We start from the raw sequence: 17617 nt of genomic DNA, 5'->3' as shown, positions 1-17617 counted from the left end.
CTTATGAACATTGGAAGACCAATACCTAACCTCCCAAACTTGATGCAAAATTGTGGGAAATTTACAATACATTTTCAGTCGAATAATTATAAAAAGTGTGAATGGTTATCTGGAAGTGAAATGTTGAATGCACTATTTTGTTGGAATTGTTTATTGTTTGGAAGGGATTGACATACTTCATGGACAGAAAGTGGATTCAAACACCTTGGGAATTTGAGCAAATCGCTTGCTTCTCATGAAATAACAGTGAATAACATACATGCTTCATTGTGTGCTGCTTCTTTTGGTCAGATCAGGATAGAGACTGCTTTAGATGATCAATTGAAACAGGAAATTTCGCAACATAATAAAATAGTCAAGTGGAACCGGGATCTACTTAAGAGACTTATTAATGCGGTTTGCTTCTTGGGAAAACAAGAATTGGCTTTTCGGGGGCATAATGAAAAAGAAAGTTCAATTAATCAAGGGAACTATATTGAACTACTGAAATACACTGCTGATTACGACCCTCTCCTAGCAGACACTTGGAAACAGCAACTGTTTTTAGAGGTTTTTCCAGTCACACTCAGAACGACCTCATGTGGTGGGTTTATCTTTATTATTGTCAATAAAGAAAGAGCTTGAGGAAGCAAATTTTGTGGCGGTTTTGGTGGATGAAACAACAGATGTATCGAATAAAGCACAGTTTTCTATTGTATTTCGTTATGTAAATGATGGACAAGTGAAAGAACGATTTTCAGGTTTCACTGACATAAGCACTGGCAAGCATGCTTCTGCTATTTCAATGCATATTCTTGAGTTACCGTATTGAATAAGTTTGGATGCAGTGAAAAATTAGTAGCACAGACATATGATGGAGCAAGTACAATGGCTGGTCATCTATCTGGTGTACAAGCAAGAATCAAAGAGAGCCATCCTGAAGCACTTTTTGTCCATTGTGATGCTCATGTACTGAATTTAGTTTTGTCACAAGGTGTAAGTGAAATTCCTCAATGCAAAATTTTTTCAGCATGTTAAATGGAATTGCTGCATTTTTTTCAAGATTACCAAAGCGTGTCACTTTTTTGGATGAATTTTTGAAGAGAAGGTTGCCCAATGTTTGTCCAACTCGATGGAACTACTCATCTCGGCTAGTGAACACAGTGCATAAATTTAGAAAAGAGCTCTGTGAAGTTTTCCAAGCAATGCTAGAACACCCTGAGGAGATAGAAGATGATATCCTTGCTCCAGTCAATGGATTCTTATCAGTTTTGGAGGAGTTTCAGTTTGTTTTCCGTTTAAGTGTTTTTGACAAAATATTCTGTCATACAGATATTCTTCTTGATGTTCTCCAGCACCAGGCAAGTGACATTGTGTACAGCAGAAAAAAAAATGAAAGTATTCGCGAGACCATTTCAAAACAGCATGATGACTTTAAAAAAAATTATGAAGAAGTTTTGAGTGACATTGGACCCCCAAATAAGAGAAGGCAGTTCAACTACAAACGAGTCTACTGCAAAATTTTTGATAATATTGATGGCCATTTTCAACACCGTTTTGAAGACTACTCAAAATTGGATTTTCTGCAACTTCTTTCAAGCAACAAATTTCCACAACATAAAGGAGATTTCCTAGAAGCAGCTTCCAATAGTCTTTTAAGCATATATGGGAAATTCTTTGACCAGGTGCAATTAAAAATTGAACTCATTGTATTTTATTCAAGTGAAGAGTTCAGAGGGAAGACTTTGAGTGAGCTTTGTAAGATGTTTCTATCGAAATCCAACAATTTGCTCAGAAAAGCATTTGAGCAAATGGGATTACTCATTTCCTTGCTATATACAATTCCAGTCACTACAGCCTCTGTAGAGAGATCCTTCTCCGTTCTTAAAAGGATAAAAACATACTCTCGGAACACAAAAGGCCAGAAGAGACTTTCTCACTTGGGCATCATTTCAATTGAATCCGAGTTGCTAGTCGAATTGAAAAACAAAGAGACATTTTTTGACTAGGTTATGAAAGTATTTGCTGCTCAAGAAAGAAGAATGGATTTTAACTTTCGCTAATGCCCAAGTTTTTCAATTTTTTCAATTTAATTCTTATTCAAGGAAATCTTAAATTATTATCACTTTATCACATTGTATTATACAATGTGTTGAAAATTTGGTCTTATAAATTATTTTAAGATTCTAAAGTTTCCAGACATGGATTAGTGATTTTAGTGTTTCATTTTTTGTTTTTGGCTTTTTTAATCAAAAGATTTTCCCAATTGAAATTCATGTGAAATTAAGAATAAGTATCACAGTTTTCCATCATGGGAGATTGTGGTTATGTTGGCAGAGTGGAACTTCCCGCGGGACTCCCCACAATCCAAGCCATATGCTAACAACAACAACATTGTATTATATATCTCCATTTACAATAATCAAGTGCATAAGTGAATACATAACTCAATGGAACAGATTTGACTACATACTTGATCAACTTTGGTGAGTTTTTCAAATATTATATATTATTCTTAGATATATCTCTTGATAATAATAAATTGTAATGCAGAGTTTTTATGTTATTTCAAGTTTAGAAGGAAATCTCTTGTCAGTCTACAGTGAGATTATGCTTCAATAGAAAAAAGAATGAGTAAAAGGAAATATTACACGCATGTTCAAGGAAGATTACCCACAACAAACAAAGCACAACCACCTCCCTCCCCCCGCCCCACCAACAAATTAGTGCTTCACTAACTTCTCACAGCACCGATCGCCACTGTTTTATATTGACCTTATTTTTTGAGATACAATGAGTTTTTGATATTTTTGAAAAAACGTCTGTAAGTAGAAAACTTTCAGTGGAAATCTTGAGGAGATGGTTGGTGAAAGCAAGAAAATCTCAATTAGATTCATATTACTTGTTCAAAGTTGGAAAAAGTACATTTGACAAGTTCAAAGCTAAATTCATAACAGTTTGAATGCTCATGAAATGTTCAAAAACGTTAAGGAGTATGTGATTCTTATTGAAAATTTCTTCCTCTCTCCAACCATAAACTTAGAATTTTGACTAGTTGTTTTCTAGTTATTGACGTTTTTAGAAAATATCAAAAACTCGATATATCTAGAAACTATGTTCGATATAAGAGAATTTTACCAGTTCAGTATTTTTTTGTTGCAAATTTCATGTGGAATCTACTGTAGTCTTCAGCTGTGATCAAAGTCATCCCGGTATATCTGATCTAATATTTCTTATGGATTCATGTTAATAATAATCAATAATTATTGAATCTTGAATGGATGTGAACTAAGCAATTCATTTCAAAATGGCGGGAAAAATGGCAGACTATGGCTAAAAAACCATGTTTTTCATGGTTTTCTCAAAAACCGCTCCAACAATTTTCTTTGAATTTATACCCTTGGTAGCTATTTATAACTCCTATCAACTGACATGGGTCTCATTCCTGGGAAGATTGATGGAGCTCCATAATAATCTGGAGAAGAATGAATTTTGTTAGATTTTCATTTCTCAAAAACGACTTGACTGATTTTTTTCAAATTCATACCCTGGGAAACTAACAGGGGGTTTACCCCATCCTTGAAAAAATTGACTTTGTAACCTCCTTCTCATGCGTGAGGTAGGTAGGTAGAGCAGTTTATTCAAAAGAACACATAGTTGATATTTTATCAATTTAGCTGTAGAACAGCTGTTTTAACAACTTTCAAAAATCATCAAATTCCTCAATTCAAACAAAGGAAAATGTACTCTGGAAACAATAACAATAGTATAATCGTAGTTTTAAATTTTTTTTTTTTTTAACCAAAACCGGTCTTTCTAATTTCAATAGATCAGTGGTTTTTTGACAATATCTTAGTCTTTTTCATTCAAGTAGTTTTAAATATTTAGCCACCAATCAGCATTATGTTATTCCCCTAAATTATTCTCGTTTGAGAATGAGGCTTATAGAGTAGTGAGCAAGGAAAGTTGTGTGAGTGTACCACACCAGATTTTTTCAATTTCTATTGCAATTTTGTATGAAAAGACTAATGAACAAATTTTCCCTAATATAATAATGGGTTAATTATTAATAAGATAGGTAGTTCTCACCAGGACCTACTACTTCCAGCAACTAACTTGGAATTATTGACAAAAGATCATAATTGTAATAAAATAAGTTATCATGTATTAAAGATACACATTCACACTATCAACATTGCTCTGCATTTTACACTTTCACTCCACAGCATCACACAACTCTAAGAGTCCGCTTCAATCTACACAGCATATGTGTGTTGTCAAGTAGCTCAGCGACTTCTTCATTCTCATGCCGTTGGATCCTGTCTGCAACGAACTTCACCTCCAGGTCTCTGTGAATGTGACATTTCGGCTGAATCTTGAAGCATCGACAATGTTCCTCAAAACTTTGTTCTGGAATCGTTGGATAACATCAACATTGCTCTTGCTGGCACAGCACCAGAGTTGGGTTCCATACATCCATATGGGTTTCAGGATTTGCTTGTAGATGAGCATCTTGTTGTGGATTGAAAGAGCAGAATTTCGGCCTATCAACCAGTAGATTTTTCTATATATTTTTCCAAGTTCTTCTCTCTCCTTCTTCACATGTTCTTTCCAACGCAACCTTGCATCCAGAGTCATGCCCTAGGTATTTGGCCTTGTAAGAAAATGGAACAGGTTTCCCATTGATGACTAGGGGAGTTTTCTCATATTTCCTGTTTGTGAAGTTGACTTGGACAGACTTGGTCTCATTTACGTTGATTTTCCACAGTTTGGCACAACTGCAGATTTCATCAGCAGCATCTTGGAGCTTCCTCATAGATTCCTGACTATTGTCACCCAGAGTTAGTACAGCTTCATCAGCAAATGTTGCCACTATATCATTTTCCAACTCAGGTAGATCGCTAGTATATAGTGGATAGAGAACTGGCCCAAGAACACTACCTTGAGGTACTCCTGCTCTAATTTCTTTCAGCTCTGAAAAGGCGACTTCCTGCTTGACTCTGAAATATCTTCCCACTAGATATTACTCCAATATAGTGTATTTAATTGGGAGCATAGTTCTCAATTTTGCTAGTAGACCTCCATGCCACACCTCTTCGAATGCTTGGGCAACATCCAGGAATACTGCACTACAAATTCTCTCCTCTTCAAGAGCCATTTCAATTAAATTGGTAATTCTGAGACTTGCTCTATGGTAGTGTGTTTCTCTCTGAATCCGAAATGATGTTTTGGTATCAACTTCTTAATCTTTATAATTGGCTTTAACCTTTTCAAAAACAGTTTTTCAAATAGTTCTGAAATTACAGGAAGGAGAGAAATTGGCCTGTTTTCCCAGGCTTTGAAATCATAATGACTTCTGCAACTTTCCAGTAATCCGGGACATATCTCAGCCTGAAGGATGTATTTATAAGGAATGTAAGCTTCAAGATAGCCTTCCTGGGAAGCTGTTTTAATACATCTCCAGTTATGAGATCGAACCCTGTTGCCTTCCTGGTTTTGATGCTACTCTTGATTATATTTTCCACTTCAATTACAGTAACTGGTGTGATCCTCGCTGATTCTTGAACAGTATGTGGCAGATGTTCATCTTCATCATAGCTGTCATCAGTTTTGAAGATGCTTTCCAGATGATTCGCAAACCTAGCTGATTTTTGTTTGCTGTCTGTAGCCCACATACCATCCTCATTTTTAATGGGTGCATTTCGGCTTGAAGTCCTTGGTAGCTTTCCATAGGGAGTAGTCAGTACTTTTTTCATTGGTCAGCTCAGTGAGATACTTGGAGAATGTTTCATTTTTTAGATCTTTCATTTCTCTTTTGAGCTGCTGGGATAAGCACAGTCTTATCTCTTGGATCCCTAGAGTTTTGCCATTTCCTTCTTGCTCTTCTCTTCTGTAATAAAAGATTTTTTATTTCAGAAGGATAGTTGTTGCCTTGAGTCCTTATTTTTATTCCAGGTGTACATGCCCAGGCTGCTTGCTGAATGGAGGTTACAAATTTCTCAATTTCCACATCAATTTCCTGATCTCTACTTTTGAGTGGTACATTGAAATCTATGCTTTCTCCCAGTAAGAGTCTGAATTGTTCCCAGTTTGTGTATCTTTTGAAGAGAAATGCAGTTGGTTCTCGTTCTATTACACTCTCGCTCAATGTGAGTATAATTGATGAGTGATCCAATGTCAAGTCACAGCTGTCTTCAATTTTGATGTTTTGTTTGTTTTAGTAGATGTCTTGGTGGGCTATTATATTGCTATTAATGATACTTTGCATCCTCTGAGTTTCGGTGATATAACAGGAGCTTGAATTTCATCTGTTTGGTATTCTTTCCCTTCAGTGTGTTGTTTTTTTTCTCTCACAATTACTGCACTACCTCCCCTTGCTGAATTATTATTTGTTTATGTGGTATGATATGTTCTATAGCCTCTGATTTTGAGATAGGATTGGTTAGTCATATGTGTTCCTGAAATAAGGCAGATGTCTATTTTTCCGTTATTTAGTACTAATTCTAATTCTTGCTTTTTCTGGAGTATGCCATTGGCATTCCATGCCATGATTTTCAGTGTGCGGTTCATTGCTTCATTTTGCTCCCAGCCGAGTTGGTGCTGCTTTCCAGTTTCCATAAACTTTAGGAGGATAGTAGGGCTTCTTGATTTTCATCTTTGTCAGTATCAGCTGTAAACTCATGATTATTTTTCTTCATCTTCTTATCCAGTCCTTTCTTTGTAGTATCAGCAGATGATAAGGTTTATCTAATGCAGGACAATCTTGTAGCTGCTTTTTTGGTGGAAGAACCAGGGGGTTGAGATGAATGATCCTTGCACGAGTCCACTAGCTTGATTGGTCCTGAATGAGACTACATATTTTTGCATCGACAGCAAAATCATTATTGCGGCGTTTAAATTGAGGGGTAGATCGTGAGCAATCATATGGTACTGATTCATATTTTGGCTGTTATACTGATTAAATTTTGAGTTATGTTGATTTGGTGCGTATCTCTGGTCTGAACGGTGGTTTGATATTGCCATTGCAGACTGTATGCCATATAAATGATTTATCAGCTGCTTACATCAGTAATGGTTTGTGTGGCGAGTGCCATTCTAACTTGATACGGTAGCTTCTTTAAATATACTTGCTAATGCCGATTCGTTAATGGGCTCGCTCAATTGAATTTTTAACTGTAGGGCAGTGACGAAAGTGGTACATGCACCGTCTAAGTTAGGGTTGAAATCGCATGATATGAATGTCCGCTAGCACGTCCAACTGTTTACTTCTGCTCCAATACTGTTCCAGGAAGACAGCTACAAACTCATCCAATGATGTAAATTCATGGACTCTACTCCGAAAGAACCAGGGGTTCGCCAATCAATAAACTAGTCAAACGAAGACGCCAAAAATTCCAAGAGGTGGGTGTTAATGATTGAACTAGTTTTATCTGATCTATAAATTCTTTAGGTTGGAGATAGCGGTCTGTATTGTCAAAACGGCCTAATTCATTGAAACTGTGTAGTGAATCAACGTTGCTATGGGAATAGGCTCTATCTCGTGCGGAAATTGATGTATTTGACTTTCAAGTTGTACCAACTTCTCTTGGGCCTGTTTCCATGACTAGAAGCTTCTGTTTCATTATCTACTACTTCGGCATTTAATTCAGATGAAAATAATTGCTGTCTCTAACGGCTGTCTCCAATGAATTAAGTTGTACTTTGTTTTGATTTATATCAGAATTTGGTGAGCTATTTGTGTAGATTTACTATTCTGTTGTTTATTTATGGAAATAAGTTGACTATTGTTCCTGTTTGTAGCTATTTCATGAATTGTGAAGTGTTTTGTGCTGGTAGGTTATCTATTCTTCCGCAGTCTCCTTACCCATTCTTACCGATGTATCCTTCAGTGATTCCCGCATTTCCTTCATTTCCGCCTTCAAGTCTTCATTGCCATGGTCATTGTTTTTTCTAAACTATTAGAAAATGACTTGATCATCCCCTCTACTATAACCCTTCTTATTGCTTCTTGGGAGACATTAACGGTTTATTACTGTTCACAGGATTCTTGGCGGTGATTGAAGAGATCTGGCGTTGGACTCCATCGCGCCCCCCTCAGCGTCGATCTCCGCTACTATCGCCGTCTGCAGTGTGTCTGCTACCTTACTTTGCGTGGACGAAAAGAGACTCATATTTTAAAAATGGATTAAGTGTCAAGTGTTTGTTAAAAAAGTGAAAGTTTTGGCCAACAAGGCATTAATAAGGACACAAATGAGGATAGGCCTATGGACATTACAAGCCAGGTAACCTATTTATTACTTAAGCTCTTATAATATAATAATACTATTCATTGATTTCTGACTAGCAGTTTAGGCCCATAAAATATAATAGCTCTCTCTATAAAATATATTTTCTACAATAATAATAATATAAAATTTTCTTTAAAACATATAATTTCTCTTATTTAAAGCTCTTGTTCCCCAAAAAGTAATACAAAATATTCCTTCGCCAGTTTTCCTCACAACTCGTATAAGTTATCTATAATTTTCACTATGGTTATTGACCTAATTTCAATAATTATTCAATGAGCTTGGCTCTCATCATCAGTCCCACGTTGGTACGACATGTCTTTCTGTCACGTTATTCTTTATATAAAATAACGATTAGCCTCCTGCTTGGCATCAGTCGGTAAAGCATGAGATTTAATATAATAGGGCGTGGTTTTCTAATAGTATTCAGTCTTAAAAAATCTTGATAGCCTAGATATGGGCTTCTCCAATAACTCTTGTAATTCAATAATAATAAATATATATATATAAATGATACTTATACTATAGAGATGAGGAATATAAAATGAATTGCACACCATGAAAATTTTACACATATATTACATAAATAATGCAAAGATCAGTCGAGGCAAAAAATATATATAGAGCGATAAAAAATATAATATAAAAATAGAACAATATTTGAAATCAATAAAAATATCACAGGCTAACTTTATATTCTAGATTTATGGCACGAATCATTACCATGTGCCTTTATCTTGAAATCATATGCATTCTTTGGCATGTAGCTGTGACATGTACTTGCTAATACTTGTCTGCTTGGATAATTCAATCAAAAATATGTGCTCTAAGATCAGCTTGATAAATTAGCCACTAATAACCCAAATATATCTATATATAAAATCTCTAGTATTTAGTAGATTTATTTGTATCGAATATATATTTTTATCTCAGGGTGTAAGATTCGGCACCTGACGGAATAGGTAGAGCCATTCATCTAGTGAATTAGAACTATGATAAATTATCGCAAATTGTATTGCAAAAATTAAATATTGTATGCATACGTTTGATAGCCTAGATTTCGTACTTCTTTGATTAATAGAAATTTCTAAAATATTGATCTATATATTTTTCTTTCAATTAAATACCTTTAATACTAATTTTTACTTGCGCAAGTATTACTCTTATTAATTTCTCAATTTATAATAACCCTTTCGGCGAGCTAGCTTTGATCATCAGATTATTTCGAAGCACTAGGGCGCCATCACTAAATTCAAATTTAATCACTCACGTGTCGAAAATCTTCTTGTAAGTCGCCGATATCGATCCAACTCCATGTGGTCCGGGAATATGGTAGCCGGAATCGTCTCCTCCAAGGGGTTATAAATTTAATAAAAATGAAAAATGACTTCTGCTTCACAATAGCATCACGAAGTCTTTTAAGAAATCTAATAATTTACTTTAACTACTGAAATACACTGCTGATTACGACCCTCTCCTAGCAGACACTTGGAAACAGCAACTGTTTTTAGAGGTTTTTCCAGTCACACTCAGAACGACCTCATGTGGTGGGTTATCTTTATTATTGTCAATAAAGAAAGAGCTTGAGGAAGCAAATTTTGTGGCGGTTTTGGTGGATGAAACAACAGATGTATCGAATAAAGCACAGTTTTCTATTGTATTTCGTTATGTAAATGATGGACAAGTGAAAGAACGATTTTCAGGTTTCACTGACATAAGCACTGGCAAGCATGCTTCTGCTATTTCAATGCATATTCTTGAGTTACCGTATTGAATAAGTTTGGATGCAGTGAAAAATTAGTAGCACAGACATATGATGGAGCAAGTACAATGGCTGGTCATCTATCTGGTGTACAAGCAAGAATCAAAGAGAGCCATCCTGAAGCACTTTTTGTCCATTGTGATGCTCATGTACTGAATTTAGTTTTGTCACAAGGTGTAAGTGAAATTCCTCAATGCAAAATTTTTTCAGCATGTTAAATGGAATTGCTGCATTTTTTTCAAGATTACCAAAGCGTGTCACTTTTTTGGATGAATTTTTGAAGAGAAGGTTGCCCAATGTTTGTCCAACTCGATGGAACTACTCATCTCGGCTAGTGAACACAGTGCATAAATTTAGAAAAGAGCTCTGTGAAGTTTTCCAAGCAATGCTAGAACACCCTGAGGAGATAGAAGATGATATCCTTGCTCCAGTCAATGGATTCTTATCAGTTTTGGAGGAGTTTCAGTTTGTTTTCCGTTTAAGTGTTTTTGACAAAATATTCTGTCATACAGATATTCTTCTTGATGTTCTCCAGCACCAGGCAAGTGACATTGTGTACAGCAGAAAAAAAAATGAAAGTATTCGCGAGACCATTTCAAAACAGCATGATGACTTTAAAAAAAATTATGAAGAAGTTTTGAGTGACATTGGACCCCCAAATAAGAGAAGGCAGTTCAACTACAAACGAGTCTACTGCAAAATTTTTGATAATATTGATGGCCATTTTCAACACCGTTTTGAAGACTACTCAAAATTGGATTTTCTGCAACTTCTTTCAAGCAACAAATTTCCACAACATAAAGGAGATTTCCTAGAAGCAGCTTCCAATAGTCTTTTAAGCATATATGGGAAATTCTTTGACCAGGTGCAATTAAAAATTGAACTCATTGTATTTTATTCAAGTGAAGAGTTCAGAGGGAAGACTTTGAGTGAGCTTTGTAAGATGTTTCTATCGAAATCCAACAATTTGCTCAGAAAAGCATTTGAGCAAATGGGATTACTCATTTCCTTGCTATATACAATTCCAGTCACTACAGCCTCTGTAGAGAGATCCTTCTCCGTTCTTAAAAGGATAAAAACATACTCTCGGAACACAAAAGGCCAGAAGAGACTTTCTCACTTGGGCATCATTTCAATTGAATCCGAGTTGCTAGTCGAATTGAAAAACAAAGAGACATTTTTTGACTAGGTTATGAAAGTATTTGCTGCTCAAGAAAGAAGAATGGATTTTAACTTTCGCTAATGCCCAAGTTTTTCAATTTTTTCAATTTAATTCTTATTCAAGGAAATCTTAAATTATTATCACTTTATCACATTGTATTATACAATGTGTTGAAAATTTGGTCTTATAAATTATTTTAAGATTCTAAAGTTTCCAGACATGGATTAGTGATTTTAGTGTTTCATTTTTTGTTTTTGGCTTTTTTAATCAAAAGATTTTCCCAATTGAAATTCATGTGAAATTAAGAATAAGTATCACAGTTTTCCATCATGGGAGATTGTGGTTATGTTGGCAGAGTGGAACTTCCCGCGGGACTCCCCACAATCCAAGCCATATGCTAACAACAACAACATTGTATTATATATCTCCATTTACAATAATCAAGTGCATAAGTGAATACATAACTCAATGGAACAGATTTGACTACATACTTGATCAACTTTGGTGAGTTTTTTCAAATATTATATATTATTCTTAGATATATCTCTTGATAATAATAAATTGTAATGCAGAGTTTTTATGTTATTTCAAGTTTAGAAGGAAATCTCTTGTCAGTCTACAGTGAGATTATGCTTCAATAGAAAAAAGAATGAGTAAAAGGAAATATTACACGCATGTTCAAGGAAGATTACCCACAACAAACAAAGCACAACCACCTCCCTCCCCCCGCCCCACCAACAAATTAGTGCTTCACTAACTTCTCACAGCACCGATCGCCACTGTTTTATATTGACCTTATTTTTTGAGATACAATGAGTTTTTGATATTTTTGAAAAAACGTCTGTAAGTAGAAAACTTTCAGTGGAAATCTTGAGGAGATGGTTGGTGAAAGCAAGAAAATCTCAATTAGATTCATATTACTTGTTCAAAGTTGGAAAAAGTACATTTGACAAGTTCAAAGCTAAATTCATAACAGTTTGAATGCTCATGAAATGTTCAAAAACGTTAAGGAGTATGTGATTCTTATTGAAAATTTCTTCCTCTCTCCAACCATAAACTTAGAATTTTGACTAGTTGTTTTCTAGTTATTGACGTTTTTAGAAAATATCAAAAACTCGATATATCTAGAAACTATGTTCGATATAAGAGAATTTTACCAGTTCAGTATTTTTTTGTTGCAAATTTCATGTGGAATCTACTGTAGTCTTCAGCTGTGATCAAAGTCATCCCGGTATATCTGATCTAATATTTCTTATGGATTCATGTTAATAATAATCAATAATTATTGAATCTTGAATGGATGTCAACTAAGCAATTCATTTCAAAATGGCGGGAAAAATGGCAGACTATGGCTAAAAAACCATGTTTTTCATGGTTTTCTCAAAAACCGCTCCAACAATTTTCTTTGAATTTATACCCTTGGTAGCTATTTATAACTCCTATCAACTGACATGGGTCTCATTCCTGGGAAGATTGATGGAGCTCCATAATAATCTGGAGAAGAATGAATTTTGTTAGATTTTCATTTCTCAAAAACGACTTGACTGATTTTTTTCAAATTCATACCCTGGGAAACTAACAGGGGGTTTACCCCATCCTTGAAAAAATTGACTTTGTAACCTCCTTCTCATGCGTGAGGTAGGTAGGTAGAGCAGTTTATTCAAAAGAACACATAGTTGATATTTTATCAATTTAGCTGTAGAACAGCTGTTTTAACAACTTTCAAAAATCATCAAATTCCTCAATTCAAACAAAGGAAAATGTACTCTGGAAACAATAACAATAGTATAATCGTAGTTTTAATAAAATAAGTTATCATGTATTAAAGATACACATTCACACTATCAACATTGCTCTGCATTTTACACTTTCACTCCACAGCATCACACAACTCTAAGAGTCCGCTTCAATCTACACAGCATATGTGTGTTGTCAAGTAGCTCAGCGACTTCTTCATTCTCATGCCGTTGGATCCTGTCTGCAACGAACTTCACCTCCAGGTCTCTGTGAATGTGACATTTCGGCTGAATCTTGAAGCATCGACAATGTTCCTCAAAACTTTGTTCTGGAATCGTTGGATAACATCAACATTGCTCTTGCTGGCACAGCACCAGAGTTGGGTTCCATACATCCATATGGGTTTCAGGATTTGCTTGTAGATGAGCATCTTGTTGTGGATTGAAAGAGCAGAATTTCGGCCTATCAACCAGTAGATTTTTCTATATATTTTTCCAAGTTCTTCTCTCTCCTTCTTCACATGTTCTTTCCAACGCAACCTTGCATCCAGAGTCATGCCCTAGGTATTTGGCCTTGTAAGAAAATGGAACAGGTTTCCCATTGATGACTAGGGGAGTTTTCTCATATTTCCTGTTTGTGAAGTTGACTTGGACAGACTTGGTCTCATTTACGTTGATTTTCCACAGTTTGGCACAACTGCAGATTTCATCAGCAGCATCTTGGAGCTTCCTCATAGATTCCTGACTATTGTCACCCAGAGTTAGTACAGCTTCATCAGCAAATGTTGCCACTATATCATTTTCCAACTCAGGTAGATCGCTAGTATATAGTGGATAGAGAACTGGCCCAAGAACACTACCTTGAGGTACTCCTGCTCTAATTTCTTTCAGCTCTGAAAAGGCGACTTCCTGCTTGACTCTGAAATATCTTCCCACTAGATATTACTCCAATATAGTGTATTTAATTGGGAGCATAGTTCTCAATTTTGCTAGTAGACCTCCATGCCACACCTCTTCGAATGCTTGGGCAACATCCAGGAATACTGCACTACAAATTCTCTCCTCTTCAAGAGCCATTTCAATTAAATTGGTAATTCTGAGACTTGCTCTATGGTAGTGTGTTTCTCTCTGAATCCGAAATGATGTTTTGGTATCAACTTCTTAATCTTTATAATTGGCTTTAACCTTTTCAAAAACAGTTTTTCAAATAGTTCTGAAATTACAGGAAGGAGAGAAATTGGCCTGTTTTCCCAGGCTTTGAAATCATAATGACTTCTGCAACTTTCCAGTAATCCGGGACATATCTCAGCCTGAAGGATGTATTTATAAGGAATGTAAGCTTCAAGATAGCCTTCCTGGGAAGCTGTTTTAATACATCTCCAGTTATGAGATCGAACCCTGTTGCCTTCCTGGTTTTGATGCTACTCTTGATTATATTTTCCACTTCAATTACAGTAACTGGTGTGATCCTCGCTGATTCTTGAACAGTATGTGGCAGATGTTCATCTTCATCATAGCTGTCATCAGTTTTGAAGATGCTTTCCAGATGATTCGCAAACCTAGCTGATTTTTGTTTGCTGTCTGTAGCCCACATACCATCCTCATTTTTAATGGGTGCATTTCGGCTTGAAGTCCTTGGTAGCTTTCCATAGGGAGTAGTCAGTACTTTTTTCATTGGTCAGCTCAGTGAGATACTTGGAGAATGTTTCATTTTTAGATCTTTCATTTCTCTTTTGAGCTGCTGGGATAAGCACAGTCTTATTTCTTGGATCCCTAGAGTTTTGCCATTTCCTTCTTGCTCTTCTCTTCTGTAATAAAAGATTTTTTATTTCAGAAGGATAGTTGTTGCCTTGAGTCCTTATTTTTATTCCAGGTGTACATGCCCAGGCTGCTTGCTGAATGGAGGTTACAAATTTCTCAATTTCCACATCAATTTCCTGATCTCTACTTTTGAGTGGTACATTGAAATCTATGCTTTCTCCCAGTAAGAGTCTGAATTGTTCCCAGTTTGTGTATCTTCTGAAGAGAAATGCAGTTGGTTCTCGTTCTATTACACTCTCGCTCAATGTGAGTATAATTGATGAGTGATCCAATGTCAAGTCACAGCTGTCTTCAATTTTGATGTTTTGTTTGTTTTAGTAGATGTCTTGGTGGGCTATTATATTGCTATTAATGATACTTTGCATCCTCTGAGTTTCGGTGATATAACAGGAGCTTGAATTTCATCTGTTTGGTATTCTTCCCCTTCAGTGTGTTGTTTTTTTTCTCTCACAATTACTGCACTACCTCCCCTTGCTGAATTATTATTTGTTTATGTGGTATGATATGTTCTATAGCCTCTGATTTTGAGATAGGATTGGTTAGTCATATGTGTTCCTGAAATAAGGCAGATGTCTATTTTTTCGTTATTTAGTACTAATTCTAATTCTTGCTTTTTCTGGAGTATGCCATTGGCATTCCATGCCATGATTTTCAGTGTGCGGTTCATTGCTTCATTTTGCTCCCAGCCGAGTTGGTGCTGCTTTCCAGTTTCCATAAACTTTAGGAGGATAGTAGGGCTTCTTGATTTTCATCTTTGTCAGTATCAGCTGTAAACTCATGATTATTTTTCTTCATCTTCTTATCCAGTCCTTTCTTTGTAGTATCAGCAGATGATAAGGGTTTATCTAATGCAGGACAATCTTGTAGCTGCTTTTTTGGTGGAAGAACCAGGGGGTTGAGATGAATGATCCTTGCACGAGTCCACTAGCTTGATTGGTCCTGAATGAGACTACATATTTTTGCATCGACAGCAAAATCTTCTGCAGTTCGACAGCAACACTGCACCCACGATATCTTGCTGGATGATTTTCACCACAATGAATACATTTCGGCTTTTCTCCAGCTGCCTTCGTGCAGCTTGGAGTGTAGTTTAGTGATAATAATTATTATCATTGTCGTGACAGTGATAAACAAGTAAGTGATAAGCAAGACTTCCAGTGGTAAAGGAACATAGTGCCAGCTGGGGTAGCCATCTAGTTGTCACCCCGACTCTTGACACCTGGTAATTTTGGCCATAGGCGACTACTTGTACCCTCGTAAAAATATACCATTGCCGTCAAGCTGTCCCCCCGACTACTTGACACCCACTGGACCAAAGGTGCCAACTAGTCATGACCATAAACGACAACTTGACAACTAGCATCCTCACGTCAGGGTGTCCCCTCGACTAGTTGTCACCTCCCTAGAAAGGAGACAAGTTGATGGGGATGGCTCACATCTACATGACACCTTGCATGCTGACATCAAGGTGTCACCCCGACTACTTGTCATCTACAGAGCACCAGCTGGCACAACTTACACCCCCGCGGCGCAGGGAGCAGGGATCAAGCAATTTTTCTCACTGGTTCTGATGTAAAATTGAATTCTAAGCACTTTTGGTTTTGTAACTTTTTCTCGTCAAACGCATGGTTCGGGAAATATTCGCCATCTTTGCTATTTTTAGGACAATTTTTTTCGAGTTGGTTAAAAAAAATCATAATAAGCCCTTTTGATGACTGAACCAGATGTAGTACACAATTCTAAACACATTTTGTTCAGTTATATTTTTCCGTCAGACGCTCCGTTTACGAGTAAATTGAGCCTAATGCTAGGACAGTCAAATTTTCATCCATCATCAATATGGCAAATGAAGCTTCAGTCATGAGCTATTAGATGAAGCTAGACAAATATTTTGAGGCTCTTTCAACATCCAGTCTGTTTCTATACTCATTCTTGATTGCACCATGGTTGAAAATGCTCATCACAAAGACATGATGTTGAAAATATCCTATATCAAAATTAGGAATCTTAATGCCTTTTCTCATAGAACTTGATAGTTTGGCTTCATTTTCCAACTTTCAAATGAAGAGCCAGCTGTCATGGTGATTTCTTGTAGAGTGGAGTTGAGGGGATAGATTGTTGTGACCATAGATGACTACTTGTACCCTCGTAAAAATATGTCATTGTTGTCAAGTTGTCCCCCCGACTACTTGACACCTACTGGACTGGAGGTGACAACTAGTCATGACTGTAAACGACAACTTGACACCTTGCACCCTAGCGACAGGGTGTCCCCTCGACTAGTTGTCACCTCCTCAGAAAGGAGACAAGTAGACAGGCTTAAAAGGGGACAAGTAGTTAGGGTGTCAAGTAGTCAGGGTGTCAAGTAGTCAGGGTGTCAAGTAGTCAGGGCGTCAAGTAGTCAGGGTGTCAAGTAGTCAGGTTGGCACCCAGTTGCGTACCTGCCAGCCTGGCAGTTCCTAGTGATAATTGTGATGATTCTTCAGTGGCATGTAGAGTATCAATTGTGTTGTAACCGTATTATGATTGTTATCTAGTGTAGTTTAGTGATAATAATCATCATCATGGTTGTGACAGTTGTATCGAGATAAGAGATACAGGACAGTGATACAGATATGCGAGCACATGATATGGAAAGGTGGTAAAGATATATGATACACAAACTGTTATACATAGTCCTGGTATAAGATACATACAGTGATATTGTTGCATGCTGTGTCAATGAACTGTAAATATTAGATACTGTGTTTATAAGTGATCAATCTTCATATCAGCCATCTAAGGACTTATTAGTTGCTCTATTATTTCCTGTAGTAGAGTTGATTATACAGGATGGGTGAAACTTCCGAGATTGCCTTAATATCTTATA

The 17617-nt window shown here is 36.4% G+C and overlaps 1 protein-coding gene across 2 annotated transcripts in view; it reads right to left on the bottom strand.

The window, feature by feature from the left end:
* The window catches only part of LOC111053061, a 220868-nt gene that overhangs the window by 64163 nt on the left and 139088 nt on the right, over positions 1 to 17617 (bottom strand). The gene's annotated exons all lie outside the window — the stretch shown is intronic.

This window comes from Nilaparvata lugens, chromosome 11 (genome assembly GCF_014356525.2).
Source record: "Nilaparvata lugens isolate BPH chromosome 11, ASM1435652v1, whole genome shotgun sequence".
Taxonomy (NCBI): Eukaryota; Metazoa; Arthropoda; class Insecta; order Hemiptera; family Delphacidae; genus Nilaparvata; species Nilaparvata lugens.
This window is presented reverse-complemented; position numbering and strand designations above follow the sequence as displayed.